This window comes from Ornithodoros turicata, chromosome 2 (assembly GCF_037126465.1).
Source record: "Ornithodoros turicata isolate Travis chromosome 2, ASM3712646v1, whole genome shotgun sequence".
Lineage (NCBI taxonomy): Eukaryota > Metazoa > Arthropoda > Arachnida > Ixodida > Argasidae > Ornithodoros > Ornithodoros turicata.
The window spans coordinates 111,099,775-111,109,270 of record NC_088202.1 but is presented as its reverse complement, the minus strand read 5'-3'; positions in this window follow the sequence as shown (position 1 = coordinate 111,109,270).

Here is a 9,496-nt window from a genome sequence, read left to right as displayed (position 1 = left end):
TGAATACAGCAATATCGTACAGCCTTTTTCGTTTTCCCCGTTTTTTTTTTCTTTTTCCTTTTTCCTTCGCTTTCTTTTTCTTTCTTTCCTTTTCTTTTTCGTTTCTCCTTTTTTTTCGGAATAGCAAGCCGGCTCTGCGCCTGGCTAACCTTTCCTTTCTTTTTTTTTTCTTAATAAACGTAACCCCCCCCCCCCAGTTGTTTGTAAGAATTTCTCAACTTCTTTCTTTTATACCAATGTCAATCAAGGTCCCGATCTCGAAATTCAGGGTCTCGACACAGAGAAACTGCTCGATTCGCAAGATGATATGCCGTGTTTAACTCGGTAAAACGACCGTCACAGACATCGAAAACTCGTGAAGCTGAGCGGCTAATGAGTGACATCAGATTTTTGAAACACGCACATCATCTTGGCATTTTCTCTATCTTGAGACTGCTCAACTTCACGTGTTCCTGGAAAGTTGCCTTTCAAGTAACGCTAACTCGAACACACTCGACGGCTAGTCGGCTCAAGCGTCTCGATAACAACTAGTAGGAATCCGGCTTACGTTCGGCACTTTCGAGGAATCATCCGAAATCGCCTATAGGTGTCACTTCGCTTTCTTATTCGTGGCACAGTGTATCAGCAAGCCCCCAGCAATGAGAGCGGAATAACACACAGAGCTACAAGAATACAGTAAAATTGTCGGACAATGTACTTGAGCTGCCAATAAAAAAAAAACAAAAAAAAACGCAATATAGCCGGATCACCAACTGTGTAGCTATACTGACTGACACCACACTTGGGGAATGTCGACAATCGAGCAATAATTGTAATGAGGAGCCTGAGGCTATTTTCTCTCTATTAAGCATATTCCCCAACCCCCGTGAGCATAAAAGGTACTGTAAAGCAGCACCGATCAGATGTCATTTAGTGTGGCTATTCGATAGTCCAAACCACCAGGACAAAAACTGCACAAGTTTCATTCCAATCGACGGTGCAATTAATTAGAAAATTACAATTAAAGATTACGGGCAACACTGTACTAGGTATTCGAAATTAATCCGTACTCCTGACACATACGGCGGCAACCACATTGCATGCGTATAACACTGGGCCCGACATAACAATCCACCACAATCCGCACAACGATCCACATCTGAAGATAAACGGATAAGCGAACTGAAATGAAAAGCTGAGCCGTAGAAAAAAATGTGTCAGACGTTCAAGAAGCCAGACAGCGTCGGGACTTGTTTGTTCACAGAGGTTCACAGAGAGAGTTTGTTCGTTCGAAGGAGGCCGCGAACAGAAGGAGCGCGCAGGCGCAGCAGAGAAGTAGGGAGAGCCTCAATCGAACAGCGGCCAGCGCTGGGTTATACTTCGCAAAAAACACTGTTAAAAGGGGTTTCAGAATGCATAGGTAAACAGGAAAACTAATAATATGGTTACTAAAGTAACGAAGTTCCGATGTAATAGTGTGTAATACCAATAGCGGGCAATTTTCAGTGTTGCCCGCTGTACAGGGGATTATTTGACACCAGGCGTGTCAAATGTGGGCAAGTGTTGCGCTTGCTCGGAGGATTCAACCCCCCCAAACACCATACCTTTTTAATGTTTTTGAGAAAGGGAAACGCGGGTGTAATCTCCCTCCCTGATGTGAAATTCCCATAGAACCCTCCCCTCCCCCCGAAATCTTTTCCTGGCTACGCTGCTGCCGTTGGCTACCCAAGCAGCACAAGATGTTGGCCCAATATTGGAGCAATATTGGGCTAGTATTGCCAGTATCGGTCCAATATTGGGCCACGATGTTGTGCTGCTTGGGTAGCGAGGCATACATGGAATTGCGCTGCACTGCGATCGTAAGATCCTGTGTGGTCATGGGCGGCGCCAGGATTTTTTCCAGGGCGGGGGAGGGGGGGGGGCGGGGTGCAGGGCAGAATATCTGGCATCCAGGCAGAAGTTTTGCGCCTGCAACTACATTAATTGAACTAAAAAAATTGCCAAGGAAAGGTAACTTTTTTGCGTTAATTAGACAGCCCATGGCCAGAACACACCATTTCAGGCGCAAACACAGGATCTTTCGCATTGTTTTCGCAAAAATTTGACTCCCGAAAACACGCAATAACCGCCAGAAAAACCGTCGCTCGTCAAGACGCTCGGTCGTCCAAGTTGCCCCGCCTAAAGTATGGGGAGGAGGAAAGAACAACCCACAACATCAGACGCCGGTGATTATCAGTAGCTGATGAGCCGCGTTTACATGAAAACGATACTAGCGTATCGAATCGAGTCGAAACCAGAGAGAAGACGATACGCCACCATTTACATGGATGCGCATCGAGTCCAGACCGAAGATGGCGCCTCGCGGTGTCATATGGGAAACTTAGATAAGCACTTCCGCAAATGCTACCGCTTCCGGTGTCGCGCTACCTCTGCACCGCACGTCAAAACGTCGAAAAAACGTAGCATCTACGCCCCATTTTCAAGCGTACTTCAGAATGGCCTCTGCTCTATACGGCTGCAAGCCCTGCTGTTGTGTCAGTGTAGATATCCATAACGGAGAGGGCTGGGGACTCCCTAATATCACAATTTTGTCATCCCGACTAGGAGTTGCAGACCACGCAACTAGCCCGCAGTCGAACGCTCCTTCCCATAATCCTCTCTTCTTCTCTCGATGCGCATCGTCTGTTTACATGCACAATCTGAATACACATCCAACGTCTCCATCCACCTCTGGTCTGCGGATTGAATACGATACGCTCTCCCAGCGAATTGACCCGTTTACATGGGTGGATTCTATTCAACAACTACACTCAAGAAAAAAAGGAGCAAAACGGGGAGTAATTGCAGCTTCTACTCCCCTAGTCTGCAATTACTCCCCATTTTAGTCCCCTAACCCAACATTTAGTCCCGACGTTTACTCCCCAGGACTGCAAATTGTCACTAAACTTCGCGAATGGTCTCCTGAATGCAAAAGTCTACGTAAATATGTGCCCTTGATCAATTTGAACGACATAAGGCTATATAACTTTCACAACGTAGCAATTTTCCAGCCACAAAGAGTCAGAAACAGTTAGCGCATCTTTCTTCGTAAATTGTGCCCTAGTATGGCGCAAGATTTTATATATGTAATTCCATATATCACGGTTGACGGTTTGCTTCAAAGTATCTTCATGCATGCGCACCAATTATGTACCTGGGACTCTTACAACAGCGCGTGAAGTGCGGTCTTCACTCTGTGACATTCATTTACTCCCGTGCATTTACTCCCGAAAGGGACTACTTTTTGTGGCAATGCAATTACTCCCCAAAAGGAGTAAAAGTACTCCTTTTTTTTCTTAGAGTGTAGATACGATACGTTTGTGTCGTATTCATGTAAACGCGGCTACGGCTGCTAACAGATAAGCTTCCGAAGGCAAAATACGTAATTGCGTCCGGTCCCCGCCCTCCCCCCTTTTTTTTCTGTTTTTCTCATGCTGTTTCTATGCGCAGTGGGAGTGTCTTCGGGCCGTGCCGACAGTGCCGCCACTGCGAGATCCCAAAGCACTCTTGGAAATGGAAAGCTTTCGGGTGTCACATAATTGAGGAATAGTTGAAGAAACTTTAAATTAACGATTGAAATAGCATGTTGTGGCAACGAACCTTCCAATTAACGCAATAAAAGTTACCTTTCTTTGGTAAAATTTTGAGTTCAATTAAAATAATTAGCCAAATTATTGAGATACACTCATGCAGACCGCCTGTTTGGTTGGCAAAAGCCTTCACGAGTGTCATGCAGAAGGTTTCCCATTTTTACGCATATATTTTTTAACAATTCGGAGTCACTCTCTTGTGCAACACCCTGTATATCCCCTCCCCCCTTCAGAAGATCGGCGCCTTCCCAGAGGTCGATTTCTGGGGACGTTATTGGGTGCAAATGATGATTGTGATAGCTGTGATGACTGTGCAAATAATGATGAGTGAGTGAGTGAGTGAGTATATATTATGTGGAGAAATTGTCTCCGGCCATCTACGTGGGAAATGCTGATGATAAGCGAAAACAATACCTTGAGCAGGGAATGAGGAAGTGAATACGGTTTCTATCTTCCTGTCGCTCTCTCGCGCAACGTTCATCTACCGTGACGGATCATGTGCGCATACTAAAAAGTCGCGTCGGCAACGGTGGCGCCAGTAATAATTGTAAGGGACTGATGGATAGTTGCTATAGGCGACCTGCGCTTCGCTAGAGGCGCCACTAGCTATTGTGCTACAGCGCCCCTCGTGGAAAGCGCGCGCAGAGTCATGCTGTAGAGCGACGAGTCAAGTGTGTTGTGTTTGTGCTTATGTACGGTTGAAATCTTCTGCGCTGAATTTTTTTTTTTTTTGCTTGCATGTGTTAACACACCAAATAATAATTGGGAAATTTATACGTAAGGGGGATCTGCAGTATGGCTAGCCATATGCTGCACGTGCAAGCAGGCATAGGACTGCGGACAATTTTGAGCACCTGGGGTGCTCAGCAAAAGCCTACACACAACTACCTGAGCTACCGAGACCGGCAGTGCACGAAATGGCAATCCATATCATGCAGTGTTCTGCGTATTGGGCATTTGTCATACTAACAACTCCCAGTCCCTACACTAAGAGACTGCACAAAAATATTGCTTTAGCACAGGGCTAATCAAACTTATCAGCACAGGATACGTGTTTAATATGTCGCTCATGTAGGGCACAAGTGTGACCAGAATTCGAGTACATTACGTATATTTACGTGTATTTACGTATTTTTATTTATATACCATGTATTATTGCTTGTGATGTATTGTACACCAGGTCCACTAAATTGAGGTGTCCTACTAAGAAGGGTGGCATGACTAACACGGCGTTCATTGACTCCATGTCTGCACGTATCCCCGGAAATCCTTGTCACTGAGAATCACATCGCCTTTTCGCAGGAAGCCAGAGTTCACAATGATGTAGAAATAGGCCTGCCACCGTACGTTTTCGAAATGAATGGTAACATGCCTCCTGTCCTTCGATGCCCCTTGTGAGCCGCGTGCACGTCGTGATGTGCTTGGAGGCATGCATCAGGAAAGGCCGTGAAAATATAAAGAGGGCTGTTTGCAAAATCGCTCGTTTTGTTACCGACGAAATGCACGACGCACTGCATACGACAGTTCTCTTCGTTGGTACCCACTTTTCATTGGGCTGCAACACGCGTTTAGAGGTTTGTACTCCTCATCATGAAATCCTCATCGGGAAATCCTCGTCATCAATCCTCATCGTGAAATAAAATGTGCCGCACATTGGAAATTTCTAGGCGTAGATGAACTTCGTCACTTCAGTGAACAGTTGTGATCCAACGTTCTCTCCTATCCTTCCCGTGTGACTTTCCGAGGAACGGCTTACACGACGCGTGGATATCATCGCGCTGTTTATTTGTTGTGCAGCAATAGTTGCCTCTCGCCGACCATCGATTAGGATTTTCGTTTTCCATGGCACAACATGCGAAGACTTCGACAAACAGAATTTGATAGCTAACGAACCAGCGAAAGAGAGGAGAGCTGTCGCCGCCGCGACACCAGATATATGCACGCTCCCGCCACAGCGTGGCGCTAGCGTCGCTCCAAAGCCAGAGTCCAAAGCTGTAGCCCGTTTACAGCAGCGGGCGCCGCCATCTTAGCGCACGTGACCTTGCGTGCCACTCCTTGCCTTCTCTTTCGGCTGCCTGTTGGCACGGCGCACGTAGTACGGCGGTGCAACCCAGAGACGCTTTCTCCGATTTTAATTTTTTTGCAATGAATTCCGGATGGAAGAATGACACGAGGCTTTGGCCGAAGCTTCAACGGTCAGGTGAGTGCATTTGCTTGATTTAGAGTGATATTTCTGTCCTCGTGCTTCCCAGATGATCGGCCCACTATGCTCGAGTTACTACATATTTTGGCGGGGTTTTTTTTCTCTCTTCTTTTGTTGCGCATACGTTACGTTGTGGGTACGTTCATAATGTAATATCGTAAGATCGTGATTTCTTGCTTTTTATCGCAAGAGTTGCGGTACAACTACCTGAGAAAGATATGCATGTAAGGGCTGTTATGTTGTCGTTATGAAGTAGCATACGTTTATTGTTGATTTCAGATGCATACAACCACATGATCAACGAGCTAGAGGGAGCCTGAAAGCCTGCGCTGAACTACAGAGGATTTGCAAAGGGAACGAAGCTGTTTGACAGCGGACATGTCGGTGTAGTACTGTGCCAGTGCAACGACGGTGTATGAATTTTAAAGGCCGACATCAGGTCGACACAAACAGTGAAAACAACGTGTAGTACAGAGACTCGCTTCGGGCCCACTTTGGCGGCAACATGCACATATAAAGCGGGTTTGAGCAGCAGGTGCAGTCATATATTTGTACCCCGCTCATCAAGGTTGTAGAGGCGACAAACAAGGGGCTCACGAGTGCTTCGTGCACTGACAAGGCATGTACACGGAACCGTTCAACTGCAAGGAACGTGACCACTGCTACTATGGGGGAAGTTTATTCTCACAAGCAGCAGCCAACGCCTACAGCGGAGTTTGTGGCTCACACAGAAATGCTGCGCCACTTTGAGGGCTGCATTACTTACACTCGCTGACTCTCCCGGTTTGAAATCCTTCCTCTGAAGATTCGATACCTACTGAATCAGCTTGTTTTTCTCTCTTTGTGGAAACCCGTGCATTGGAAAAGGCCTCGAACGCGGGCAGTCTTTGTATAGCGACGGCTCGTGAATTTAACAAACAGCTTCGTCCCACACGATCAGATCTCTGTCACAGTTTGCACATTCAATCACGGAACAAGTCTTGTCTCTGCTTTTCCAGATTTTGCATAGGACTGTAGCACAGCAGCAAAAAATGTCGGAAACTCTCACATGGGCAAAGGCACACAGGCACTCGCAGAAGGCAAGCAATGGCGTGGCTACTCTGGCGCCATCTATTAGCGCCCGAAGCAACTGGCTGCTGTAAACGGTCTACATGTGACAAACGCTGTCAACTGGAATTTTTGGGTTGTACGTACGTACTATCGTAGAGAGAGAGAGAGAAAAAAGATACACCGGCAGCGGATGCAGTTGTTGAACAAAGAACGGAGCAAACAGCATCTAGATGATTCGTGGGGAATTCATGGCGTGGAAAAACGCGTTTAATATACGAGTAACTATAGGCAGGTTCATGATTTTTCTGCAGGGGGCGGGTTCAGCCTTGGACAGCATGCTACATGCACTTCCTAGGCTCAATTGAAGGTGTATGTGAAGACAGAAATTGAGAGGGTGTCACGACATCCGGACCCGCCGTGGTGCACCTCGATATTCCCGGTTGCGAAATCCCCGATGTGGAAATTCCCGTTCTCGAAACAAGGAAAATCAAGGAGAATGCTCGATTGCTTCGTAACATGGTATGCCAGGTTTAAAAACACGGTATCACTATTTAACCACCCAAATTCACGGGTTTTTACAAGTCTGTCCAAGTCGTTTTAACGAATGAAGGCCAAAGTTTAGCGGCCGTTAGGCTTAGAAGGGCAGACACGACGGAACACCATGTTGGTTAGTTTATTATTAGGTTGGTTCACGTTCGGTGTTTGCATTTTGATGTCCAGGTTAGTCAAAGTTCGCTGTTGGCAGTTTCACGCGCGTGACTTTGCATTTTATATTCAAATAAAGTTTATTTCCAGTAGTTTATTTTGCAACGGAGATTTCGATCACTTTATTTCGAGGTACACACAACCCTCTAGATCCGCGTCTGCGAGTAATAGCATAAACGCATGCAACTTGCTCGACGAACTCCATGACGAGAAAAACCTGAGCGTTCGTTTGCGAGAAGGATAACCAGGGTAGGAGTCTTCGTGGCGTCTGTTTTGCAAGTTCCTCACGATGCGGGGCGGCCATTATCAGCTTGCCGTCAATTACCTCGCTTTGGTTCTGCAGTCAAGGTAGTGTTGTACGTCCTGCACCTAGAAATGCTCTTGAAAATGAGAAGTTTTGTCACAACACCTCTCGTGATGTTAAAAGGTGTGTGTGTGTGTCAACTTATTTAACTGCAAAATATCCTAACTTATTGGTTCACGCATGTATTACTGTGGTCTTAAGCATATTAGTAAATGTTGCGAAAGGAATCGAGTCGATACACGTACTCCGTGCGGGCCTATTGATCATCAAACTTTGGTCACTAAACATGCAGTACGTCAGTGCTGCACCCACTACAGATTTTATGTGAGGAATGTGTAAGATAGAATAGCATACGCGCAGCTATAGCTGGCGAACAAGATCCATGGCTAGGAATGCCCTGAGCTTGGGTTTCATCTCCATTGTTCTCAAATTACGCGGGAGGCCTAATAGTTTTATTCATGCGCCACGGAGCAGCATCTGCCATCTTTAGGCGCTATGTTGTGTGTGTCACACAAAACAAATACGAGTGATCTTCAGTTACACGAATCATCCTGTACCCTGGAGCAATAATGAGCAACTTGTAATCAGAAGTTCCACAACATAAGTAATTTTGCTCGGCTAATCGCTTATCGCACGCACGAGACCAGCACATGTTAAAAGGAAGGTACCCCAGTTGAGGGCCGCAGAAAGGGACAGTGAAAACTAACATGAACGATTCTCCACGATTTGATGAAGGAGGGTCGAAGGGAATTTCCTTATCTAGTAGAGAAGCTCGCAAAATACATGTAACGCGTATTAGTTACTGTGAAATGCGCAAGCAAGGCTAAATAAAACTCGCGCACACACAAAAACGCACACGCAGAAACACAACCGGCGTTAGCAATATGCATCTAGCGCTCTACAATAGACCGCATGTTTTCATAAAGAACAGTCAAGCAAATTGCTAGCCGACTTGGGTTCATTTCAGGCTCATTAGCAGCTTCTCTGGTGCTTACGTCACAAACTTTTGAAGTAAAAACGAGTTTTAAGAAACACTTTAAAACAAAAGCATGTGTACCTTTAAACACACAGTTAGCATATTTTCCGGTATCGCGTATGGATGTATATCGCGCACCCCCTAAAATTAGCAGGACTTCCAAAAAGTTCTATATTTATTGCGCACCAAAGGACAACGCCCACCACAGTCCCGAATATACCAATGTTGTACTATTGAGCAAGAACTCAGTTCTACATAGGGTTGCCACCTTTCGGAGTGAAAAATACCGGCTGAGGGAGAGGAGGTGAAACAGAGGGAAAGGACGAAAGGCTCGTGGGAGAAGGAAAGTGGGTGAGGAACGTTGTAGCTGGCTCGACACAACCACCAACAGCTTTGCACAACCACTGCTCTTGTCCCCTCCGAACAAAAGACTTAATGAATAAAAATGATGATAATAATAACAATGAATAATAATAATAATAATGAATAATTAAGAAAACGACTGGTGACTGCGGAGTTGGGTCTGTGCTCCAGATTTATTGAAGCTGTAGTCGAATGTTGAAGGCAAAACCACACAAAAGCCCCTATGAAAGGTCTTGAGCCACAAATACCGGCAAAAGGCTGCCGGTATCACCTTCCTACCGGCAACC